Raw genomic sequence first — 9309 nt, 5'->3', positions numbered from 1 at the left:
TGATTTGGCTCCTTTCACTAGGCTCTGACCTACATGAGGCAGCTGGGGAGGGCGATTACCACCGAGGATCCTGCTTCTGGAGCTCCTTTCCATCTTCCCTCTCAAAGAAAACTGGATTCAAAAGCCACTTCCAACCAGCTTTCGTGCATGCACTTGGTTCAGTATTGGCCACATGACCCGGTCTGTAGTCACCAGGCGGGGTAATTTATGCAACTGATCAACAAAGCAGCCAGTGTGAGTCGTGCGACCTAATGTACAATGTGAAATTTGAGGGATATTCATGCACCGATGCTTTACATTTTTCTCTGGGCATTGCCGTCAGCAAAACGCTCCGGTATTCAGATGAGGGTCCTACGAAAGGTCAAACTGAAATTTGCTTGCATATCTGAACAAATATTTGTGAACAATTTTCCCCATTATTCTCTAAGCTTTACATATGGCCCATTCAGCTGAGAAGAGTGGTCCTTTTCAGGCTGTCAGGAGGGATTGCAATGACTTAAAAGCAGCCTGAAGGCAATTAAGAAGCCGACTATTCAAATGCATTTTCTGCAAACAAAAGTTTATTTGCTATATATAGATAAATGCTGCCAGTGGGCTAATTTGGAAGCATTGTTGATTACCCATTGTAATGAGGCCTATTACATAATTAAAAGAGTTTTCTCCTAACTGCATTTTGCTGCTAATTAACATTTTATGCCATCTACAATGGACACTTTGGGCTGCATCAAAGACATTATTATGCAATTTTATCCTACGAGCAGCCTATGAATTATTAATTAATATTAAATCTGTTGATTAAAGGGTAATTTGTAAGTAAGCCAGTCATAACTACGAACATGCTTGGCCCATAAGTATTCCCATGAAATAAGCTCCAAAATTACATGGACTAAACAAAAGGTTAAACAAAAAAATTTACAAAATCCAAAAGATTTGAGAGTGTGAAACATGGGATACTGGGGGAATTTATTTACAAGGACCTCTGATGTTTGTCCAGAAATTCCAGTTGCTGGTGTTTTAATTAAATAGCATCTTCTGAGATGCTCCGTCATGTCCCGACAGGATGCATGACGTGAAGGCAATGCTCGTAGCCCTCACTCTTCCTGCACATCAAACAATGACAGAGCCACACTGCGCAGGTTCACCACAACCTGGAATTTCGGATCAGGAAATGCCCGTAACTGGAGCATGGCTGGAGGCAGTGGATGTTGTCCGGGATCGGGGAGTATCTAAAGACCTGCCTTTGCTGCAGCATCACCTTAAAAAATTAAATGTGGGCCAAATTAAGGCTGAACATGGGGACAGCTGCCTTCCTGATGGTCACCCGTACAAGTGCATTTGTCTCTATACAGGTTCAGGGTGGCCATCCATCCAACCAAGCCATTTAATTGAGGTTCTGGGCAAAGTCCTGGCTTGCTGGAGTCGGGAGCAGACTCCCTTCAATGTGAGCCAATTCATCATCTGAACCGCCCACCATGGGTGATAATCAGTGCTGTCCAGGTCCCGTAAACTTGTACCCCCACCAGCTGCTCCCCCTGTGCACCAGCTGGGTGAGGGGGGATCTGCAGGGACGTGCTGCCCCAGGGCTTGCTGATCTGCCTTCAGCTGAGGGGGAGCCACAGGGAAAGAGGGGGGCTTGGGGGAAAACTCGCACTTTGCCTCATGCTGTAGGTGAGGAAACAGGCAGACGGGGCCGGCGGAGCAGGAGTCAGTCCTCTTTGAGATGTCAGAATAAGAAAATGGAACAAGTCACCCTGAAAAGTCACACTCAGGGCATCACCAAAGGCCAGCACCATGCAGCCAAGGCTCATCCATCACACGCTGGGGCACGGCACTGTACCGTGGCTCAAAGGCAAAGGCACGGCCCCACGCGTCCTCCCCAGCCCCAGCATCTGCTCAGCACTGCTGCAGCCCCTTTGTGCTCCATGATCAGGCTAACCCCGTCTTGAGGTCGGGAACACTATAATAGCAATAGCAATAATAGCAATAGTAATAATAGCAATAGCAATAATCAAAATAATCATTGTCATCATCACCGTCATCATCCAGCAGCCTGCTGATGTGTGTGCTGTACCACAGGGTGAGGCAGCCAGACTGCTTTTTCTCCAGCCTGTCAGGAAAAACTACCCGCAGCTGTCTTGTTTACCAACACGAGCAGGCTGCGGGAGTGCCACATGTTACCAGGATGCAATCAAGCCCCATGCTTTAATTATAATGGGGGAAGCAGGGGGAAGCACACCGGGGGTGTTTGCAGCACGATACAGCCCTGACTCTGTGCAGTGGCTCGTGATGCGTCTCACACGCAGTGTGAGCAGAGTGGCATGTGACACGGGTGAGAAAAGTAGCAAAATAAGTCAAAAATAGAAAAATAGGTCAAGCAGACAGCCACGCTTCAGGTCTCAGACATATGCAGATGTCTTGGATGGAAAGGGCATTTCTGAAGGCTAAAGGGGGATCCATGACATCCCTGCCTCAAAACCAAATCTAGCATGTTCCCACTCCCCAAAAAAAGGTGAAAATGACCCAGATTTCTGGCTGAAACAGATCCCAGTGCTGAAGGTCACTCCCCTGTCCATCCTCACTGCAATAGCTGCTCTCATGGACTCACCCCCTGCGAGCGTGAATCAATTAGTCGCTGCCCTCCTCCCAAGAAATGTACACAGAGGAAATAATAGTTTGAATTCATAAGCCCTTGGATACTGAGATAATTAACGAGAGTATTAACTGCAGAGAAGATATAGCTATGTTTACATCAGCCTTTTCTATTATGTTTTCCTCGCATTGCCTTCTCCCATTATCCTGGAAGACCTGATGTAGAGCTCCTCGCAGTTATGCAGAAATGAAGCCAGACAGTTCCCGAGGTTTATGGCTCATAGAGGACCTGGAAGGCTTTTCTTTACAAGACTTTAAGTAATTTCAAAGAAGGCAGACTGGAGGAAAGAGATGGTTGCATCATTTCTTTGCGCTGTGTGTAGTCATCTCACCTTTAGCTAGATGTTTTGCACTTTGGGTTAACTGGCAGCTCCTGCCCCACATGAGAAGCAGAAGGTATCAGTGACACAGGCTCTCACTGATTTGGGTGCTTTTCTTTGGTCCCCAGCACCTTCAGCTCTGCCAGACCCCAAAATCAAGGAGTTGCTTCCCAAAACTGCAGGGACACTCATGTGGCACGCCATGGGAGCTGCACCATTCAGAGGCCGTCTTCTTCCCCGGCACATTTTGGCCATCAGGGCTGCAGAGAGAAGCATGAAAACATCAACTGGATACTCAAACAGAAGAAAAAGAGCCTATTAAATGCTGTTTTTCAGATTTTAGAAGCAGTCTCTTCTGGCTAATTTCTGCTTTATGACTGTAGGAAAGTGGAGAGCATCGGGGTCACCCATCCACCACCCAACGCAGCTCCAGCCTCAGCATTTCCACTCCTCCCTGATAGCTCTCACAACGAGACCGACCCCTTCATTTTCAAAGCCACGAAAACGCAGACGGCAGCCTCCTCTCTCATCCCGGCAGGCTCTCCGGGTGGCGAAAGCCATGCCATATTTCCTCCTTCTGCCAGACGAGGCTGTGCACTTTCTGACCCAGGCCGCTGGCAGAAAGCCAGGCCAGCCCGTGGACTGCAGCATTTATTTTTTAAATAAACGTTTCACTATGTGAGGGCCTATAAATACCCGGGCAGTTTACTGCAGATTTACCACTCTCCATTTTTCTGATCTCAGCGCTGATGCTCGAAGTTCAGCCCCCCTCCAAATTAATACACAGCAGTAGCTTTGCATGTCAATTAGAGCGAGAAGGTTATTCTCTGGCCCGACCTCTGAGATCAAGTGCTAATGCACTACAGGAAAATGCGGTGATTTATCACCCAAACTCCAGCAAGGAGCACTTTTTCCTATGAGAAGGGCTCGCAATAACTTACGTGGCACGATCAGTCATTTCTCGGCCTTCATCGCAGGGGCACTCGTGGTCTTGCGTCCGTGTGCAGGAGTATTGAGCCCCCGACAATGATTGAATGCAGCGTGTTATTATTCATTTTATGGTAGTAGCTTCGTGCCCCGGTCATGGAGCCAGACCCAGCCATGGAGAACAACAGACCTTGTGCCCGGAGACTTCGTGGCTGGAGGATGTGCTGTGTTTTCATGGCGGTGCAGGGTTGTTGGAAAGGGCACTGGATAAAGGAAGAAAAAGTGAAGTGGTAAACAGTCATGGCTGGAAGCGGTCAAAACGCAATGTTTTTAAGCCATCCCACCGCCACGTGTCGTGCATATTGGTAATCACAGAGGGGCAGGCTATAGCACAGAGCAGGAGATGCCACCGTCAGCCTCCCATGAGCTGTAAAACCAGCCCCATGCACAGCTTTGTCACAGATTGGTGGCTGGGCTCCCCAAGGGCCAGGATGAGCAGGCTGGGCTCATGTCCCACAGCTGCAAGGACGAGGTTCCAAAAGCCCTGCTGGAGCCAAGCTTAGCTGAGAATGGTCTTTATAGGGAATGTTTGGGGTCAAAAAGGAAAGAAGAAGAAAAAAAAAAAAAGAATATTAATTTTCCAGCGTTGCTTTCCTGCTCTTCCCCTTTTTTCCCTCCTTTCCTCCTGCTTCCCAGTGATGCAAAACAATTTGCTCCTCTGGAAGCAGCAGTGGGAGAGGACTCACAGGGAGGCAAGGCTCTCTGGCCAGGGAGCTCTCCACGTGCCGCTGCGCTTTGAGGAGCACAGCACCATCCCAGGTGCCTGTTAGGGTGGCTCAGAGCCTTGTTTGCCTTTTCTCCCCAGTTGCATGTTCATCTGCTTCATCTGTAAATCCCCGGAGCCTCGTTTGTCCAATTAGTGCTCGCTGAGTCTCTCGCTGCTGGCAAATAATAGGCTCTTCCATGCGCTATTGCATTACCCGAAAGAAAATTACGCAGTGGCAGTGGTGCCACCAGTGTGGCAGTGGTGGAGAGCTGAGCATCTCGGTGCCACGAGGCGTGGAAGGGAGCGTGGAGAGGCAGCTCCTGCCCTTCAGCCCCCCCTGGCACAAGCCCTGCTCGGCCGAGAGGGGACATGGATGGGGTCATTTAGGTGCTGGTTTGGTATTCTGGGAACTGGGCTTGGGAGAAAATCCTGCCATGAACAAACTGCGTTGGCTTCATCCCTCTCAGACACCCCGTTGCAGGGGCTGTAGCATCCCGCAGCTCGTCAGCAGCATTTTTGCTTTGCTCCCCATCACTGCTGCTGAAAGTTAATCACTGCACCTCCCCTCCAGCCAGACCTTTTGCAGAAGAATAAATCATTTGAGTGGGTTAAAAAAGACTCCCAAGCATTTGAAGAATGAGGACACATTTGGGGCCAAAAAAAATAATAATAATGAAAACCTTTTTTCCTCCTCCTCCTGCTGGTGCATTGACTCCAGCAGCAAGAAGGCTGTTAGCACCATCAGCACCCCGAACAGGCAGCACTGAATTTACCAGCATCAATATTGGAGGTACAGGTGGAAATTAAGCTGCAGACCTTAACATTTTGGGGCTGGGGCACCTGACACCATGGCAGGGCATCTTGCTGGAGACCCATTGCATGGCCAAAAATGCAGCATCCCGGTGCAGGAGCGAGGAGAGTGATATAACTGATGAAATCACCCATGCTGGGACATAGCAGGACCACAAAGCTCTGGTTTTCTTTCCTCTAGCCTGACATTCAGGCAAGGCTTATATATATTCCTTGACAGAGGTTTGTGAGCAATTTGACCTGTGCTAATTCTTCACCCTGGCTGGGAGCGTGCAGCACACCAGAAATCAATCTGCCCGCTCGATTCCCTGTCCAGCTGCATGCAGTTCCTTCAGAGGAGGTGAGCAAGTCCTTCCCTGATTTATCATACAACTCTAATAAGTGCATTTTATAGTTTAGGTCATATCCTTTCACGACTGTCGTTATTTTAGACTGGCTTTATAGCAACAAAAATGTGCCATAAAAGTGTCTTTCTCGAGTGGAGTCAATTAGCCCTCAGCTAAAGCCCCCCTCAGGACTTGGAAAGAAGAAATTTTGTTTGTCAGTGGCAAGTGAGACACCCAGATGATGATGTAAGTGCCTGCAAGAGGTGCCTAATGTAACTGCAGCTGCAGCTGGAGTATGTTGAGCCCGACATTGCTCACTCCCCAGGACGGGATGGATGCGCTGCCTATTCACAGCTTGCCAAATCACTTCCCTGGTGAGGGTTCTGTCCCACAGGCCTGCCCTTGGCTTGATTTTGAGTTTACATGGGTGTAAAGGAGAACAGAACGGGGCTCGGACCTGCTGGAAGACCATCCATCCACGAGCCAGCTTGGTATCAAAAAAATTCAAAGTTTCATCAAAGACTTCAGTGGACATCAGCTCGAACCCTTTGTCCTTCTCCAGAACTGGAAATAAGCCAGAGCCAGAAATACCTGCCCAAATTTCAGAATAAGCTGACCTAAAACCAGGAGTTCAACCTAAAGTAGGGATTGGTCCAAGTGTAAACTGCAAATCCAAACCCACCTGGCCTTTAGGGACAGCCTGGCACAGGAGCTAACCCCACCATGTGGCCTCCTTGCTAGGGAAACACAAGCCCTAAGGTCAACCTGCAGCAGGTCCATGGGGGCAGCCCCCAGCCCAGCACCAAATCCCCTCCATCCAGGGCACCACCACAGCCCAGCAGCACGTTGCCAATATTCTGGGAGACCTTTCTGCCATGATGCCAGGCTGCACCCTGGAACAAGAACCAGGGACCTTTCCAGCAAGGGACCAGAGGGTGAGATGGGGACCAGCCCATCCTCTGGCTTTTAAAACTGTGTTTCCAGCTGGTACAGACAGGGAAGAAAGAGCTCTATATTTAAAAGCCATCTCAAATTAGCAAACATGAGCCGAGCCAGACTGAAGGATTTAATCAGCCAAAGGCTGACGGTGCCTGTTAACCTGCTGTAAGTGGTTGCACGCTAGGTCTGTTCTGCTCTTCCAGCAAACATCTCCCTGTCAGACCCGAAGCCAGGAGATTTCACCACTCCAACGTTCTCGGAGGTCTGCCTTCACCATGAGGATCCCCTCTCCCTCTTCCCTTTGCTTTATCACAGGAAGAAGCGGAGACCCACCTACAGAGGACACGTTTCCCTGCTTTTCTGTACCCCAGAGGCACGGTAAGGATGAGCTACGAGCCACCAGTGTCTCCAAACCTCCCAGCCACCCACGGATCTCTTCCAGCTAGGAAATACTCGGTCTTCACCAGCCCACGCATCCAACGATCGTTTTGCAAGCAGGAGCCAAAGCCCACGGGGAGGTGCATTTGCTCCATTGCATTTTAAGGTTCGCATCTCTCTTCCTCATAAGCCTAAAGGCTGGAAAACCACTCCTCTACTCATCCACCACCCAAAGCTCTCCGGCAAGGGACTGAGGACACGGGCTCCCCATTTAATTAAAAAGCAGGTGAGCGTGGAACGAAAATAATTTGGCTCCACACGACTTTCCCTGCGGAGGCTGCACCCACAGAGGGATGCTGCCCCTCTGCTGGCCGGGCTTCCTCCTCCTGCTGCAGTGGGGAGCCGCAGAGCAGAGGGCAGGGAGGAGCTGGGCAGGGATTTATGGGCTGAATTTACCTCCCCCAGAGGCAGGCGGAGGAGCACCCGGCATCAAAGTGGTGTAAGGCACTTTCAGAAGCATTGGATGTGTTTTTTCAGGGTCCTGCCGTGTTTGCTGGGAGGAGCAGCAGGAGTTGACCCAGCTGATGTTGCCACCTGGGGAGGCTCTTTTGGCTCTTTTGGTGTTAGAGGGTCCTTGCTCTAACAGGACCAGGACTACATTCCCCGGGCAGTGGGAGATGCCCCACAGTTTCTTTTGTGGGCAGAAAGGAGATGCTCTGCTCCATTTCTGCTGTTATTAGTGAAAAAAAGCCATAAAATATCCCCATACAAACTAATGGGGTATAGATATATCCGTTCCCAAATACTCTCCCTTCAGCAAAAACCAAGACATCTGCTTTTGAGCCGCGAACTCAGCACCATACAGCAATTATTCCTCATGAGCCTAAATACGTACCGAGTGAGTCACAACTCCATTGTCGAGCCATTTTTGCTGTATTTTGCAAATATTTGCTCTCGAGCAAAAACGTTACGTTTGTTGCACCAGCAGACCGGTTCCTTTGTGGAAGGAACCTCACTGTGCACGAGGAGACATCTGCTGAGTGCAGATACACAAAAGACCTCAATGAGCAAATGCACACATACAGAGAGGGCTCCAGGGTGAGCTGCTTGCAAATCCCACATTGTGTCCCGGCACGGGGCGGCCACGAGCAAAGCTCCCCAGAGCCACCACTCTCCCTCCAGGCTTCTTCCAGCTAAAGGTGTTAATTAGGTGGGTTAAATGCCGTTGTCTTCACAGCACTTGTTACTGTCAGCCTCTGTTTGGCAGCAGAGAAGGAAGAGAGGCTGAGTCCGCCTGAGTTGGATCTGATTGTTGGTTGATGTCATGAGATTGTGGATACAGAGCCAGAGGTGTCAGGCACTGCGTTAGGCTTCACGTGCACCAAAATGCTCAGGGAAGTAGCGGCTCCATGAAATCAGGGGCTTTCAGGATGTCTGTGCGTGGCAGGTGTTGCAGCGTGGTGTTCTCAGCCCCCAGATTTTGGGAGGATGAGCTGAAGCTGAGCTGGGGTGGCAAAAAAAAAAAAAAAAGTCAAAACTCCATGCCAAAAAGCAGCAGCTCCCCTTTCCTTCCCAGCAATGCTCAGACCTTCAATGCATAAATCTGGGCCCCAACCCAAAATCTGAGCCACGTGGGACCAGGGAAGGACCCGCAGAGGATCCCACTGCTGCTGCCACCAACCCTACGGCAGGGCTGCCCTGGTACAAGCCAGCACGTACCCAGCCACTGCAGACTGCTTTAAAGACCAAAATAATGATGCAGGTTGTGCTGGGAACAGAGAGCGCCTGTTCCTAACGCTGCATTAAAACACCTAGCTTAGTGCTGTAACAGGTTTTTCAAACATTTCTGGCTCTGCTATAATATTTTAATAGCGCTGATAGTATTTATCATGCGGCTGGGGATGTTTGGGCTAGAACAAGCCGTGACTCCAGCTGGCAGACACACCAGAAGTCAAGGAGCTCCTCTCACTCCTCCGCTTGCACACACCCTGGACAGTCCCTGGGACGAGAGCAGCACGGAGCCCTTCGGGAAGAGCTTTTTAAATGTCCCGGATGACCTGAGCATGTAATTCAATACAAAGTCAAGGAGGCTGAAAGCCAGAATTTTTTTAAAGCAATTCCAGGACCGAAGCAAACAGGCACCGGTCCAAAAAGCTCTCTATTAATCAACATTTTCCAAAGAGGGCTCTTTCCA

The 9309-nt window shown here is 49.8% G+C and overlaps 1 long non-coding RNA gene across 1 annotated transcript; it reads right to left on the bottom strand.

Moving 5' to 3' along the window:
- Positions 1–2930: 2930 nt before the first annotated feature.
- Positions 2931–8546, bottom strand: LOC121071544. The gene is made up of 3 exons (XR_005820683.1): positions 8011–8546; positions 3911–4159; positions 2931–3229 (listed from the first exon to the last, which is right to left on the bottom strand). It is a non-coding gene; the product is annotated as an uncharacterized LOC121071544 (long non-coding RNA).
- Positions 8547–9309: the final 763 nt, after the last annotated feature.

This window comes from Cygnus olor, chromosome 5, assembly GCF_009769625.2.
Source record: "Cygnus olor isolate bCygOlo1 chromosome 5, bCygOlo1.pri.v2, whole genome shotgun sequence".
In the NCBI taxonomy this organism is placed as follows: Eukaryota; Metazoa; Chordata; class Aves; order Anseriformes; family Anatidae; genus Cygnus; species Cygnus olor.
This window is presented reverse-complemented; position numbering and strand designations above follow the sequence as displayed.